Here is a 17566-nt window from a genome sequence, read left to right on the forward strand (position 1 = left end):
GAATTAGACTGAATGTTTGCCCTACAATGGGAACAAAGCAAACATGCCATTATCACAACTTATATTCAACATTTTACTAGAAGTCCTAGTCACTGTAAGAGGAAAAGAAAAGGAAATACATGTCAGTAAGATTAAAAAGGAAGAAGTAACATTGTCCCTATTTGAAAGTTACTTGATTATTAATGTAAAAATCCTCATGAATCTAGAAAACAATTTCTAGAACCCATAAGTAAATTTAGCGAGGTCACAGGATACAAGGTTTATATATAAGAATCTGTTTAAAGTGAACATTAAATATATATCTCTAAATACTAACAGCAAACTATTGTAAAATGAAATTTAAAAAGCCACTCTGCTTACAGTAGCACCAAAAAATAATTATGAATAAATCTAAAAAAAAATCTTTATATTAGAAACTACAAAACATAGTTGAAAGACATTAAAGTATACTTAAATAAATGAAGAAATATACCATGTTTCTGGATCAGAGGATTCAATATTAACATAACAATTCTCCCCAAATTGTGGTATTATTAAAGGATAAAGATATAGATCATGAAACCGAATACAAAGTCTGGAAACAGACCAATAAATACACGGTCAATTTGGGGCATCTGGGTGGCTCAGACAGTTGGGCGCCAGACTTCAGTTAAGGTCATGATCTCACAGTTCATGGGCTTTAGCCCCGCATTGGGCTCTGTGCTGACAGCTCAGAGCCTGGAGCCTGCTTTTCCCTCTCTCTCACCCCTCCCCCTCTCATGCTCTGTCTCTTGCTGTCTCTCAAAAATAAACAAACATTTAAAAAAATTTAAATACATGGTCAACTTGAGAAAAGTGCCAAGGTGATTTAATAGTCATTTTGACAGTAAGTAGTCCTGTAGCAATTGGACACTGGACATCCATATTAAGAAAAAAAAAAGGACTATTGATCTTAAACTCACACCATATGCAGAAATTAACTTGAATTGGGCCACAGTCCTACATGGAAAATCTAAAATTATAAAACTTTTGGAAAAGAACATGAGAGAAAATATGTGTGTCTTTAAGTTAGGCAAAGATATTTCAAAGAGGATGCAAAGAGTATGGACCCAAGGGAAAAATTCATGCTAAGATGCCAGCAGTTTTAACCATCATTGCTTTTGCATCATGAATTAAATAACATCAATGCACTGAAAAAGGCAAATAAATAAAATCCAAAATTATTATAAAAACAATTTTGACTCATGGACCCCCCTGAAAATCTCAGGCACCCCAGCCTCCAGCAAGAATCCTCAGACCACTCAGACTTTGAGAATAGCTATTTTGTAACCATTAAAAAGAATGAAATCTAGTGTATGCAACAACGGATGCCTCATACAGACATAATGTTGAACAAAAGAAGCTTGACACAAAGGAAAGCATACTGTATAATTCCATTTATACAGCTTCCAAGAACAGGTTAAAGTACTCTATGGCATGAGAAGTCAAAATCATGGTTATCTCTGGGGTGGGGAAAGGAGATTAACTAAGAAAGTTCATAGAGGGAGCCTATATCTTGATTTAAGTGGTGCTTTGTACAGTTTACTCAATGGATGTTATACCTCAATACAAATATAAAAAGAATATAAATAAATTCCTAATCTTTAACAGTTTTATACCTTTTCCCCCTTGAACTTATATTTCAATATATTTCAATTCCACCTCCCTACAGAATATTATTCTAATGAAATATATTTCTATATTTAAGTGTTTTATTAAACATACTCTATGACCTTTACACACACACACACACACACACACACACACACACACACACACACACACACAAAACTATAGGCATATTCTCAAGCAGGTCAATTTTAGGGAATGAAGCTGAGAATCTGAGAATTCTAGTTTGAGGATGATGAACCATAACATTTATTTGGCATTTCAAACCTTAATTGTTAAATACTTTTTAATATATATGTCTTACTTCACTAGAGAGCTTCTTAAAGGCAGGGATGCATCTCAGGTCTTCCATAGCCCAGGATCTGGCACATAGTAGGTGGCTCACTGATTTTCTCATTCATTCATGAGACAAAAATTTCTTTAGCCTTTCATTTATGTGTAAGGCTTGCTAGGCTCTGTGTCTATAATGATGGGTAAGTGCAAGGCTCCATAAATTCCTGTTGATAATTGATTGATAATTATCAGCTACATTTCAGAAAAGGTGTAATTCTCTTTTCTCCCAAATTCCAAGTATGAGTGCACTACAGGTTTTGTTAACCCTGTTGTAAAAACAGGGACACCAAGACACAGAGATTAATTAATTGACTCACTTTGGGTCATGCACTTCATCATAAGTCAAGCGAAGTTTAAAACCTTTACAGGTTCTTTTCTGGACTGAGGTGCTAAGGGAATTCATTCAGATTGACTAGAGTTCATATTTCATTTAAATGCTCTCATTTCACTTGTGCTACATCCACCTTCTTGGACTTGTATTTTAGGACCTGCAGTCTGAATTGGTTTACTTCTATTTCAGACACTGTCAAGATAAATTAGACACTTAGGGTCCATGACACCATCTGAAGCAGAAGTGCTATTAGTTGAAAATACATAAGAAGTTTTGTATTTCAATATAGTATAACACTTCTTTGGAGAACGTATTTTCTACTAAAAATGAAAGTGGAAATAAACATGAGTAAATTTTGAAAATGTTAAAAAAGTTAAAATTTGGTCTTAGTATATATCCTCAGGAAGTATAACCGAAGGAAAGCAGGTTAACAGTAAATATTTTTATCTCCTGCCAATGCATCTACAAACCATTCTGTTGAATAAAATCTGGCAGTTTCCTCACTGTGAGCAGAGATAGGGTAACAACTCTGATGATACATAAACTTGCATCAGATACAGGCTCCATTTTTTGCTGTAATCATCCATCCATAGCCTAGACTGCTCAGCTGACAAGACATGTTATTAATAAAGCAAACTGTACCACAAGTGCATTGCCCTACATGGTGTTTATCTTGTTGGAAAGTGTAATTGTCTGAAACAGCGGCCTCTGTGAAAAGATACCTTATGAGCTGTGCAAAGATCAAAATAATTTCGACTAATAGTGGTAGTTGTTTGTGAAGGATTAAAACATAGGTTATGCTGCATAGAGTTAATGACCCAGCCTTGCTTTTAAGGTCCCTGTGAGATAGCCTTCAATTTCATGCCATGCCTTGTGGAGTAACAAAGACCCTCCACTAGAATGTAAACTCATCAAAGGCAGAGAACTCCAGTTTATTTGCCAATGTCTCCCTAGCACATAGTGCAGTACTTGGAATAGAGTCAACATTTAATATTTGTTGAGTGAAAAAAAATGAATGGAGTACAGGAAAGAAATGTAACAAGTTTCAGGTTCAAGCCAAGCCATTATCAGAGTTCCACCAGGTCGTAACTCAAAAACATAAAGTGGAATCCAATCTCCAGGATTGGTATGGTGGGGAGGGAAAGGGTAAAATGGAAGCAGTGTGAAATCTAGTATCTGAGGATACCACTTGGGACTCCTATAATTCTAAGGCAGACAGGAAAGTCCCAGGTATAGAAAAGCATAAAGCTTGTCTTTAGTCCCTATCTCTCACCTGTACCCTAGCCTCACAGGATAGGACCTGGATGAGTTCTTGCATCTTTCAATCTGGATTCTCCTGGCAGAACAAAAGGAGCTTCAGATCTCAGATTCTCACTAGTGGAGTGCTAGCTGGAACAGCAACTGCATGTGGCTTGAGGACCAGTGTGAGGGGCTAGGATAAGAGCAAGGTCTTAGATAGGGAGACAAATGGAGCACCAGATCCTGAAATGGAGCTGAGTCACCTCTCCATCAAGATAGTAAAAAAAAGAGTATGAAGGAAGATAGAAAAATTTAGAAGTGATTAAGGAGAGTAGATACAGAAACATTTTGTAGAGGAAAGGAAAGTTGAAGGAACCTACTGAGGCCTAAACCACAGCCACTTTTCCTTCTTTTTTTCCCCAACAAAATCTGATGTTATTTGAATTATATCCTCCCACATGCTCACAGTAAGTGATTTCTCTCCCCAGCATGAGGGAGAAATTATGTTTGGCATCATTCTTTTTACAAGTAGTTAGTTTAGGATGTGTATGTGACACAATTCTGTCCAATGGGATTCAGTTCTGCCAGAGGACTCTAGTAAGGGTTACCTTCCTTTATTATGAGAAAGATAAAGACAGAGAAAGAAAGAGGAGGGAGACAATATCCCTCTTCTTTGCAGGATGCCCTTACTGCCCTTGACACCAAAAATGCAGAGGCTATGGTGCAGCCTTGAAGGAGATAGCAGGAAAGTGTCATTTGAGGATGGCAGAGCAGAAAGAAGAAATCCACTTGGGTCCTTGACAACATCCTTGAGTTACTCAACTAACCGATACAGGAACCACGTTCCTCCAAACTTCTTATTTAATGAAATAAATTCCTTATCTTTCAAAAGCTACCTCTAGTCAAACTTTCTGTTGCTTGCACTTTTGTTGATAGCTTGATCTTTTCTTGTAAAGGTAAGAGCATGTACTTGGACGTGAAATGTGGGATGTGAAAATTTGAAACATCTTTCAGCTGTCACCTATAGCGTCTCTCCATGTTCTTTCCCCTCTTCCATCTCTTCGCCACACCTACTGTAATCAGACAAGGGCCAGGGACACGGGACCGGACACAGAAGGACCTCTCCTCTCTCAAGATTTAGTCTTTTTGTTCCTAGCTGAAGCTCAGTATGTTTGGCTCCTTCACTACAGACATGTTCTGTCGCAGGAAGCTCCTCAGTCACTCCAGGAAACAGGCTTTGGGGCCCTTGCCCCATCAGCTCCACAGACATACCCAGATATGTCTGAACCCCAAGCCACAGCTTAGGCTCAACTGGAGCCCCAGCTGCAGCATCACTCTGTACCTATAGCTTTGTGGCCCTTGAACACAACTAGAGAATGAAAATGGCCAAAAGACTTAGGGATAGGAACTGGCACAGACATGACAGAATGTCTGAGATTGCAGGAATTAGCATAGCTTTACTACAGTATAAATTTTATGAAGACCACTTAGCACCCAGCACAGAACTCTGCATCTACAGAGTTAGTCTCAACACGTGTATTAAATTTAATTGAAATGACCAGATTGTAGGCTGAAACTCAAATGGCTTCCTTTTGCAGAATCTTCTGTTTAGAGAATGCTTTCAACCACCACCCCCCCTCCCCCCGCAAACAAAACCTTCAATGTTTTCATCTGTTAACGAAGTTTATTTTTATAATATACTTTGAGACAGGCAGCAGTAAGAATAGTTTTAACTTACCAGGAGGAAACGAAGACACAAAGAGATGATCTGACTTGGCCACAGTCCCAGAGGGCATCCGTGGCAGAGCTAGGATGGTCTCTAAGTCCCTGGGGGCTCTCAAGCCATTGTTCAGATGTCCCTGTATGTAATTGTTTTGATAGCAATTTCCCTGGTTCTCTCTCACTTGCCTGCTAATCACGCATGTCAATCACATTCAGGACGGCCATGGGCCTAAGGGTCAGCCACAGTCTCAGGAGGACATAATTCGAACGGAAAAACAAGACACAATAGAGCACTTTCTCCTTCAAGCATGTATGTCAATTGTGGCCTCATAAGTCTGACAGTGTGTGCAGGAACAGTGTCGCTTTTTTTTTTTTTTTCCCCTTCCCGATGGAGAAAGGATGTAGCGAGTGCTCTGAGCACAACAGAAAACCCAATGATAAATTCACCAGTTTAAGATCTTCTTACTGGATAACACTCAAGGATATTGCAAGAGTTCTCCACCCACTCTCTAAAGAGTCAGGAGGGAGGTCCTCTTTCTTCCTCCTCAGTGAGTCTCGGAAGCTTCACTCCATCTGTTAGGCAAGCCTGGACGGTGGAACGGTAGTGTAAACCTTGACACAGATGCTAATTACCCTTCCCCTACAGACCACTTGGCCCTCTTTCCTCATTTCACTTTCACTTTAGAGAGCAGCATCTGCGGCCCAGAAGACAGGGTCCAGGCCTGGACCTGGGAGAAGGCCCTGAGGAGACGCGCGCGTGCGGCCAACAGGGAGGGGTGGGAAGGGGAGCGTGCGCGGGGCGGAGGCTGCTCGCGTGAGGCGTGGACCCTGGAATGTGCGTGTGCGCGGCCCTCGAGCACCGCCCGCGCAGCGCCGATTGGCCGGGGGCGCGCGGCGGGGGAAGCCCTTGGCTAATCTCCTGCCACTCAGCCCGGTCTACGTCTGCGCCGGGGCCGCAGCGCGGCTCGCGGAAGGACAAATAGTTCCCGCGGCGGCGCCGCGCGCCCCTCCTCGGCTTCGCTCACCCCGCCCGGGAGGCCCAGGCAGGCGGGGGAGGGGTGGCCTCTGCGACTGCTCGACCCCCTCTCCCCTCTTCGCGGCCTGATGAGTGGATTGCGCTCCCTTGGGAAAAGTAATTGGATTCCCGACTCCCTGCAGCCGGGATCAGCGGAAATCGGAGGCTGAGCCTGCAGGTTGCGGGGGGGGGCGGGGGGGGGGGGGTGGGAGAAGAGGAGAGGTCGAGGAGCAGCTGCCTGGGAAGGAAACTTAGTGAAAGCAGCACTTTGCACTGACGTGTTAAGGCGTGCTTGTTTCTCTACAGGCCGCGATAGAAAGGTGGGTGGTAAAGAAGGATCAACGGAGATTACCCCGGTATCCTTTTCCACCTGGCATTGTGACTTTTGCCCCTCCATGGTGTCAGCATTCTGAAATTCACCTGGTTGCTGATCTCCGGGAAGAGAAGTAATTTGGAACGTTTGAGTCTTTGAGCCACCACCACCTCGTTTTTCTCTCAGAGCTCCACTTGGAGCTCAGGCGGAGAAAGAACATCGCCAAATCTGGGATTGGAGATACTTCTTGTTAACGGGGTAATTCAGGAGAATATGCCATTCTCACCAGAATCATCCAGGAAAGAATCTTAGGTCCTTGTCTTAGCGGTAGTGAACTTCCCTAAATTCTTTCCTTAGGAGAGATGATGCCGAAGAGGGAGCCTTAAGCAGAGTTTTTGGCTAAAATGATAGGAATGTGCTAGGAATTTAAGTGACTAATTCATCCTCCTTGTGATTTTTTTTTCCCATCTAATTTACTGTATTTCACTCATTCATTCATCAAACACGCTTTTATTGGGGGTTTTCCATGTGCCATGCTCTGTTGTACTTACCAGGGATACAGCAGTGAATAAAACAAGTCCCGAACTCATGGAATCTCTTTACAGTTCCTCCAGTGGGGGAGATGACAAGACATGTACAAACATATACAGTATAATGTCATGCAGTGATAAATGCCATGAGGACAAAACAAGGTAGAAAGATGCAGATGACAGTAGTGTGGGTTTTTTTTTTTTTTATACTTAAGGTAAATTGATCTAGAAAGTCCTCTTTGATGAAGTTATGTTCAAACTGTGGTCTGCATGAAATGAGGGACAAAGCTAAGCAAATGTCTGAGGGGAAGAACTTTCTAGGCAGAGAAAAGAACAAGTTCAAAGGCTCTCAGGCCAAACTGATGAGCTTGACTTAGTAGGAAGCACAGAGGCCAACGTGAATGTTACACAAGGAGCAGGAAAACAGAGAATCTTCCTGACTTCCTTCTTCTTCTACTCAAATCTAACCTGTCAGAATAATCATTCTAAATCTTCGCTTTTAGTACATCTCTTCCTGCCTCAATAGTTTGATGGCTGTATTTTCTATTCCATTAAATTTAAATTCTTCGGACTGATTTTCAAGCTCTTGCTCCAATCTAGTTCCCTCTTACCCTGTGAATCACTTTCAATCTATTCCTTCTAGTTCTAGTTAGGTTTGTCTCTCAAGTATTCATGTTTACTTATTCCTGTGTATATTTGTTTATGGGTCTACCCTCACACAACTTCGTATTGATTCAGTAAGGATGTATAATTGCAAGTGACATAAAATCCAGCTCAAATTGGCTTAAGTAGAAAAGGGAATTTATTGGCTTACATAACTGAGAAGTTCAAGATAGTTTTATTAGACATGGCCTGGCTGAAGAGTTCAAATTATGTCATCAAGATTTGGATTCTCCCTGATAGGTTTGCTCTTTCCTCTGTTGTTGGCTTCATTCTCAAGCTCCACTAATGAGCAACCAGCAGCTCTAGGCTCACACTATCCTCACTACCAGGAAGGTCAAGTGCCCATTCCTAAACCGATCACTGTTGCTGAGAGAAAGTGATGTTCACATTGCCCTGGCCTGATTCATAAGCCCATTCCTGAAGCTATGTCTATCAGTAATCCATGAATAGCACAAGAAGGTGATTTCGCTTAGGAAAATAGTATGGTTATGAGAGGAAGAGCGAATATGTCCTGGGTAATGAAAACAGCAGACATACCACACTCCTGTTCTGGATGTCCCCAAACATTCTTAACACTACATACGCCTTCAAAAATGTTTGTGTCCATTCACTCGACAATATTATTTACCACCAAAAAAGATACTCACTTCCTCCCAAAAGAGAGATAATCCAAATTCTTACCTAGTTACTGCAGATAACCCCCAAATCCAGGACAGCAGAGTAATAAGCATGTTTTTCTATTATATAGCAATATAGTTCCTCAAGGTCTAGTAACCTAAGCTACAAGATAAAATTAGCTACAAAATACTTAATATATAATGACAGAACAAGAAAACAACTGCAACAAAAACTCATATTTGGAAAAATGACTAATGGCAAACACATAGTGGTCTTTAATTCATAGCATATATCATGTTGGACAGAAACACCAAGGGCGTCCTACAATGAGGGAGGAGAAAGTTCTTTGATCAACACATCTGGAAGCCATGTGTTCACCATTGGAGAATCTCTCATCCATTGTTCCTTCATGCCTGGAGGAACATATCCTGTCTATATCTGTAATGGACAATGGGGAGTATAATTCTTCTAAGGGTCATACCTCTTCAACATTCTCCTTCCTGATACAGTGGGGATTGAAAAAAAAAAAGTAACTTGCTATTGCAGAGATAATTAACATTTATCACCAAATAGCTGTGATCCTCTTCTGTTATATAGAATTGTTGCTAGCAAGTAACTGCATAGGCAGGGACTACATTTCCTGGCTTCCCTATTAATCTTGGTAAAGTCATGCAACTAATTATCTCCTTTGGAATATGAGTGGAAGTGATGTGAATCACTTCTTGCCAATGTGGTTAAGAAGTAGGTATGCCTTCTATGGTCTCTTTGCCTCCTCTGGCTGCACTGAAAGGACTCTAAAGCCCTAGAGAAAAGTCATAAGAGAGCCATGCAATAGAAGGAGTCTGGGTAGCTGAATGACCTTGTAGAAGGCCACTTACTGATCAGGAATGCTGACAGTGGACTTTACAAAAGTGAGAAATAAACATCAGTTGTGTTAAGCCACCAAACTTCTGCATTAAGTGTTAAAACAGCACTAAGGGTAATTGGCCTTTATTCTCCAGACTTGGGTTTCTCTTATCATACAATTTTCTTTACTTCTTTTTTTTTTAAACATTTATTTTTTTATTTTTTATTTTTGAGAGACAGAGCATGAGTGGGGGAGAGGCAGAGAGAGAGGGAGACACAGGATCCAAAGCAGGCTCCAGGCTCTGTCAGCACAAAGCCCAACGTGGGGCTCAAACCCATAAACTGTGAGATCATGACCTGAGCCTAAGTCAGATGCTTAACTGACTGAGCCACCCAGGCGCCCCTTTACTTCTTTTTTTAAGTAGGCTCTACACCCAATGTAGGGCTTGAACTCAAGACGGTGAGACCAAGAGTCCCATGTTCTACTGACTGAGCCAGACAGGTGTCCCAATTTTCTTTACTTCTTAGTAAGTTTCCAGTCTATTTGCATGTAGCCAATGTCATGGGGGGAAAAACCGCCAAAGCTAGATGTTATGTTAACCTTCAGTCTTTGCATCTAGATTCCAACATGGGTATTTTTATCTTTTCATAATAGGCCTTAGTGTACTCCTTATTTAATGGCCTCCATTTTGGTTTCTGCCTCAGAACAACTTGAAACAATAGCTACTTGTTTCAAAAAGGTGGGGCAGAGGACAGGGGCATAGTGGTGCTAGAGGGAGTAGAATGGGATAATTATTACCTTTCTAAACAGGCAGGAATTGCTTGAGAGAGGCTTGGGTGTGTTCAGACCTCTCCCAAGTGCCAGTATTTTCCATTTCTTGCCTTCATTGGCCTTAAAATTCTCTGGGGGCTTTTCCAACCCTAATGGCTCCAGATTATTGAAGTTCCTGTCCTATTTGGTTGCAGCCTTAAGCAAAAATGGTCATCTATAACAAAGCAGTATTTTTCCCTCTTAGGCTTAGATATATTAAGTTCATTTCTAATCTTGAGTCTTTCTTATAGAACCTAACTAAAAGCCAACATGCCAACATGTAATAGTTGGTGTACTGTAGTATCTGACCTTTTAGTAACATTTTTCACATTTCATACTTGATAGGCACATGTTTTGAATTCTAGTATACAACAGGTGCCACTTTAACATACTACTTTGCAATTGAATTCCCAGCCTAGTATAGAATGGGCCTCATCTGAATCAACTGATTCAACATTGTAACATATTTCACTTACTAATCCCCACTTCTGGTACCAATTTGTGAATTGTTAGAGCTATTTTAGTTGCAGGTGACAAAATAAAAAAAACACAAACTGACTTATACAAAAAAGAATATATTGGCTATTGGCTCACATAGTTAAAGAACTAAAGATATATTTAGCTTAAAGCATAGCTTGATCCAAGGGCTTAAGCAATGTCATTAGAATTCTATTTCGTTTCATCTCTTGGCTCTGTCTTCTGCGTTGGCTTCATTCTCAGGCTCCATATGGTGGCTCCTGGCAGCTCCAGTTCACATAATCCTTACTGTTAGCAATCTCAGTGGAAGAGTACATGCCTTTTCCCAGAAGTGCCCACAATAATCTCCTTATATTTTATTGGCTTTGATTAGTACATGTGACCAGAGGAATGATTACTTGTGTTGTTGAGGGGGGAGTCTACTTTACCTAAAAACATTGACTGAGAGTAATAGAGGAAAACCAGAGTATGGTTATCAAAAGAGTGAATAGTGAGTGGCAAAAACCCAAATGTCTCTCATTAGATACCAATGTGTAGTGATTCCTAATTGCTTCACATGTGTTGGTTTTATCTCCTTCACTGGACTGTAAGTCTCTCTGGAGCAGGATCATGTATTATATGTCTTAACAGTGCCAACCCAGCAGGCAGTCCTTAGATACTGGCTGATTGATTGCCTCTTCTTATAACACTAAAGATGGCACACCAAAGAGGTAAAAAGAGCTTAATAAAGGGATGATTTACAGAGATGTGGGAAGGGTTAAGGGAACCAACCAGCAATGGTAAAGCCCTTAAGAACCAGGAACAATGGGAAGGATTAAGCCTGAAGGAGCAGGGGAGGGGAAGAGTGTAAGAGCTATAGTTTAGAAGGGGATGTCTGACAAACGCTGTGACTATAAATAGAGAAATGCAGCCACTGCCAAATGTGGCCCAGCAAGGGACTGAGGAATAAACACTTGTCCTCTTTTCTCCCAGTCTCCAAACTTCTGTTGGTACCTCCCATTGGCCAGACTCAACCAGAAGCTACAGGGCTTGGATGATACAGTCTGTAGAGGTCAGCCTCTAGTATAGAGCAAGGCAAAAAAGATGAAAAATAGATCTTGAGAAGCAAATGGAAAATAACCAGGCCATCCTTGTTATATTCCTTAGAGCAACCCTCAATAAAAACTATTCCTATTTTGTAAGTGTTAACCATATAGCCTGATTTACCAAGAAAATATAATTTTATTTTTTCCATTGCATTTGTTAAATATATAACTAATGTGGTTTAATTTTTATAGCATTTTGAAGACTTTAACATTCTTGAATTCATAAAGCATGAAAAATCTTTTGTTAGCCTATGTGGTTAAAAAGCCATTATCATTGTATTGATATGGAACTCCTCAAGAATATTGTAGCTGGTAATCCATCAGAAAGCCCTGGCACAGCACTTGTCAAACAGTGACAAATTTGATAAATGTTTGATGATTTGAAGAATGATTAAATGAATAAATTAAAGCATTTAGAGGCAGAGTCTAAGTGGAAAACTAGACAGCTTTTCCTTGTTAAAGGTTGATACTAACTATATAACATCTACCAATCCTGTCTCTTAAAGTCTGACATTGGCTTTTTAGCTGTTGATCAAGGTCTTATCTCATAGAAAATGGAACTGCAATAAATTTTCCTTGTCAACCTTTAGAAGTAAGAAGTTTTATAATTAACTGTCATGCTAATAAACTCACCATAAAGTCCATTTCAGTTAAGGGATTATTATTTTTAAAATATTAAACTGAGTTGCCTCTTGGAATTGTCATTTAAACGTTAAAAAAATGAATAGATTTGCTTCAGTATATAAACTGGCATTATAAAAGATCAGTCCAAACTGTTTCTCTAACAGATTTTAGTTAAGCCAAAAATCCACACTCCTATTCTTTGGCAATCTTGTGTATATAGGCCTTAAACAGTTTACAGAATGTTTTCATATGTATCACCATTCATTTATTCATACAACAACTAGTATTGAGTACCTACTACGTGCCACGCCTAATCTCTGCCTCACGGAACTTACAGTCTAGAGCATTGTTTATCAAACCTTACTGAGAATATAAATCACCTGAAGATCTTATGAAAATTCAGGTTCTAAGTCTGAGATGGGACCCAAGACCACATTTCTAACTAGCCTCTGGGTGATGTTGATATTGCTAGCCTAGGGACATTTTGAATAGCAAGAATCGAATAGATTCTATAATTCTCACAACAACAACTTCAAGCAGTTATCAGTATTTTTTATTTTATTATCTTGAGTACTTGCACCATGTACAAAGCACTGTGCTATAAACAGTTCAATAAAAAGTTCAACGACACAAAAGTCTTTTGGAAACTCACCATATAGAAGAAAAAAACTAGTGTAACAAATAATTATGAATGTGTGATTCTATATTTATGAAATATCCAGGAAAGGCAAATCTATAGAGACAGAAAGTAGCTTGGTGGTTGCCTGAGCCAGAGGTGGGTATAGGGATCGACTATAAATCATCATGAAGGATCTTACTGGGTTATGAAAATGTTTTAAAAACTGGATATATACAGGGCTGCCTGGGTGGCTCAGTTGGTTAAGCATCTGACTCTTGGTTTCAGCTCAGGTTATGATCTTGCATAGCTTCAAGCCCCATGTTGGGCTCTGTACTAGTAGCACAGAGCCTGCTTGGGATTCTCTCTCTCCCTCTCTCTCTGCCCCTCCCCCACTTTACGTTGTGTCTGTCTCTCTCAAAATAAATAAATAAACTTAAAAAATAAAAATAAAAACTGGCTATAGTAATGACTGTGCAACTTAATAAATTTACTAAAAATCATTGAATTGTATACTCAAAAGGGATAAATTTGATAACGTGTAAATTATACCTCAGTAAGGTTGTAAAAATACAATTATAATGTGAAAAAATGCGATAAACATGTAGCCTTAACTCCTTTTATTTTTTACTCTCTTTAATAGCCAAGAAAATGGAGCTCACAGAGGCTAAGTGATTTTCTCAAAGTCACATAAGTAGTTAGTGACAGGGTTAGCATATAAGTCTAGTTCTATTAAGTCGGGACTAGTCATTGTCCAAAACCTCATCATCAGAGGAGGCATAGAGATGTATGCCAGGAAGTAGATACCCTTCCACCAAGAAAAGGCTGTACCTCTGTCAGAATTGTCTTCACTTGTGATGCAGAGAGCATCCTGAGTGGTGACCAAAGTGGAATCTTATATACATACTGCTAGTTGATGGGCTGCGCCAACCAACTATCTTCTGGCAGATCCTTGATCTTCATCGGGGTTCTTAGATTCAAGCAATGAAAATAAATTCTGAGTGATTTAGCAGTAAAGAAAGTGGCTAGCTCACAGAATCATTATGAGAGTTGAGAACCAAGCTCAGAACTGTGCAACCAAGAACAATGCCCACAATCATGCCACAGAAATAAGCATGGTAAGGAGACTGCTATCACCGGTGCTGCTCAGCATGCTGGACTCTGCCCCTTCTCTCCACCACCATCACTGCCCTGGGAACTTAATTTGGCCACAACCGCACAGTTGCAAGAGAACTGAATGCTATCCTTGCTTCCTTGTGTTACTAGTTCTCCACTCAAGCCATGCAGGTGCTTCTGATTGGCTGAGGGTAAGTATGTACCTGAGTTCAGGCTGCAAAGGAGTATGGTAAAGTATTTGACAACTTTGTCAGTTTCTAGATAGTGAGTGTGGGGGCTTTGCTTTCTTCCAAGAAAGCAGATTCATATCAGTGAATTTTCCAAGCTCAGAGAGTTCAGATGCTGGGCCACCAAAACCAAAAACAAAACCACCAACAAAAAAATGTCCATTACAGCCTTGCACAAATGATGGTTTATGGAATAGCAGCATAAACATCAAGCATAAACAATCAAGAAGGTTGTTATAAATGCAGAATCTGGGGCACCTGAGTGGCTCAGTCGGTTAAGTGTTTGACTCTTTGTTTCAGCCCAGGTCGTGATCTTGCAGTTTTGTGGGTTCGAGCCCCATGTCAGGCTCTGCACTGGCAGTATGGAGCCTGCTTGGGATTCTCTCTCTCCCTTTCTCTCTGCCCCTCCCCCACTCACACTGTCTCTGTCTCTCTCAAATAAATGAATAAACTTTTTTTAAAAAATGCAGGATCTCAGGCCCTATTCCAAATCTGCAGAATTAAGATCTGCTTTCTAAGAAGTAGCTGAGGTAATTTGTATGTACATTAAAGTTTTAGAAGTGTTGCTCTACATTATACAACATGTATTTCTTTTTAATTTTCAAAGACCAGTCACCATTAGGCTCTATTCATCCATAGATTTTCCAGATTTAGTGCAGGATGCCCAAGTAAATCCGAATTTTAGATCAAGAACAAGTCATTTTTAGAAGACGTTCCATGAGATATTTGGTACATACTAATACCAAAAATTATTTCTTATATATCTGAAATTCAAATTTAACTAGGTATCTAGTATTTTATTTGGCAATCATAATCATCACAAAATGCACTCACCAGAATGAATAGAAATTAACAAAAAGAAAGGACATTAATGTAACTGCCTACAGGAAAGTATTTACACCAGTTTTCTATTTGGGCAGGATCTAAGTATACTGAAATCAAAACTTGGAAATTCTATACAGTTTCAAACCCAAATTGAGTTCTGCTTATAAGCATTTAATGTTTGAGATCTATAATATGAAGGGTGAGTGCTCTGCTAACCATGAATATTAACTGTTCTGTAGGATGAGTTTTTTAATACACCTATGAACTGCAACTAACTTTATTTAATGAGTTTTGCCCAATAGCACCTTTATCCCACAGAACCTGGCTACATGAAAAGAATACATAAAGGAAATTGATGACATCACTATTGGCTTCCCTCTGAAAACTGCTATAATAATTTCATTTTCTTCCTAACGAAAAGGGTTGCTGCCTATGTGCAGGAGTTTTAGAAAAAGAGCTTTCAAATATTCTGTCTGGGAAAAAGGCAGATTGTATCATATATCAAGTAAAATAAGAAACACCACATTCAAAAATTAGAGAAACTTTTAGTATTCAAAAATGTATATCAACTGCATTTATTTGGAAGATGGTTTACTTCACTTTAACATTTTAGACAGTCCAAATATTTCCAATCAGCCAAACAGATTTTGGGGTGATTGGGATATGGTGACTTTACTTTTATAACCTTTTGCATAGTTATCAGTGAACCACCAATAGTTTATCAAGAAAAATCTTTCATTTATCCTACTCTCACCAAGCCTTATCTTATCCTCTTGGCTGGTGATGAAATGTCCAGGGACTGTGAGAGGGATTGCAGTTGCAAGAAGCGGGATCTCCTTAGGGGCTGATGAGTATTAGAGACTAAAATATATAGAGTCCCCCACCAAAGGTTTTATATTATATTTGCTGCCACCTATTAATTAATTGTTTGCAAGCTTCACCCTAGAGTCAAATGTCTACAATAGGTGAATAATGTACCCTGGTTTATAGGCTCGGCCATAAATGGGCCTATTGACTAGCCTTTCTTTAAACATTAAGTAATAGAAAAAAACATTTGTAAGTACACCATCACTAACTCATACATGCTATTTCTTTTTTTTTTTTTTTTTTTTTTTTTTTTAATTTTTTTTCAACGTTTATTTTTGGGACAGAGAAAGACAGAGCATGAACGGGGGAGGGGCAGAGAAAGAGGAAGACACAGAATGGGAAACAGGCTCCAGGCTCTGAGCCATCAGCCCAGAGCCTGACGTGGGGCTCGAACTCACGGACTGCGAGATCGTGACCTGGCTGAAGTCGGACGCTTAACCGACTGCGCCACCCAGGCGCCCCATCATACATGCTATTTCTATAAAAGAGCCAAGGACTTAATTTTTAATACAGAATAGCTAGAATCTATCTAAAGTCTCTTCCTCCCCAACAGTGGACTGGTTAAATAAATAATGGTAGATGCGTAAGATGCAGCATTACAAATCATCTTTTTCAGGGATATTTGGAGAAATGGCTGATTCTAGAACTAAAGCAGGAAATCATGAGATAATCCTGGAACACTTGTCATACCAGAAGGTGTCACAGACTTCTGGGTCACATCAAAAGGGATTCAGGAGCTAACTTGAAGATGCTCTCATTGGTCAAAGAAGAGATAATTTGAGCATGAATTAGGATAACTGTAATGGAATGGATCAAAACATATTACATGTTTTGATCTATTAGCTCAAATTGACACTCTTAAACAAAAAACTGTTGGTATCTTGGAAAATGCAAAGAAACTGAAATATTATTTTGAAAACTGGTAAATAAAGAGAATGAGTCAAGCATCTATCTCACTTCTCATATACATATTGTATCTCATGGTAACCTAATAGTGGTAAGAGGAAGTTTCTCTTTACAGTGTTCCAGCTAATAATTGATGCAGAAATGATAAAATAACATCATATTGTAATCCCTAATGAAATAATGTAACTAGGAAGTGACCATCAATGATGGCTAACTTCACAAAAAGAGAGACAAGCAGATACTACTTACCTCCTGTATATAACATCGCATATAAATTATTCTTACCAAAAAATAAAACTAGAATTCAATCAAGCCTATATATCTATACTTTATAGAAAATACAGGTGATAAAGCAACATATTAAATGACATGATTAAAATTAGAAAATCCAAGCTATGGAAAATCTTACAGGACAAAGCATATAGTTTTGTTTTAATAAGTCAATTGAAAGAGAAGGAGGAGGAAGTCATAGATTAACAGATTTAACACATATTAAACAATTCACTGTGTGACTTCATTTGGATATTTATTTATTTTTATTTTTGAAAGAGAGAGAGTGTGAGTGGAGAGGGGCAGGGAGGGGGGACAGATGGTCCAAAGCGGGCTCTGAGCTAACAGCAGCAAGCTCAATGCAGGGCTTGAACTCACAAACCTGCAAGATCATGACCTGAGCCAAAGTCAGACAAGTCACCCAACTGAGCCATCCAGGTGCCCTTGGATCTCAACTTAAACAGACCAAATACAGTTGACCCTTG

The 17566-nt window shown here is 39.5% G+C and overlaps 1 protein-coding gene and 1 long non-coding RNA gene across 2 annotated transcripts in view; one reads left to right on the forward strand and one right to left on the reverse strand.

Moving 5' to 3' along the window:
* The window catches only part of ZNF280D (zinc finger protein 280D), a 325027-nt gene extending 319022 nt beyond the window's left edge, over positions 1-6005 (reverse strand). The window contains exon 1 of the mRNA XM_086710764.1: positions 5289-6005. The gene's annotated coding sequence lies outside the window, so the exon portion shown is untranslated. The remainder of the gene's footprint in view (positions 1-5288) is intronic.
* LOC147580238 (uncharacterized) lies at positions 5924-7189 on the forward strand. Its single transcript, XR_015252669.1, has 2 exons — positions 5924-6465; positions 6594-7189. It is a non-coding gene; the product is annotated as an uncharacterized LOC147580238 (long non-coding RNA).
* The last annotated feature ends 10377 nt before the right edge of the window (positions 7190-17566 follow it).

The sequence above is a fragment of the Puma concolor genome, chromosome B3 (assembly GCF_028749965.1).
Source record: "Puma concolor isolate L17-30 chromosome B3, mPumCon1.1.hap2, whole genome shotgun sequence".
In the NCBI taxonomy this organism is placed as follows: Eukaryota; Metazoa; Chordata; class Mammalia; order Carnivora; family Felidae; genus Puma; species Puma concolor.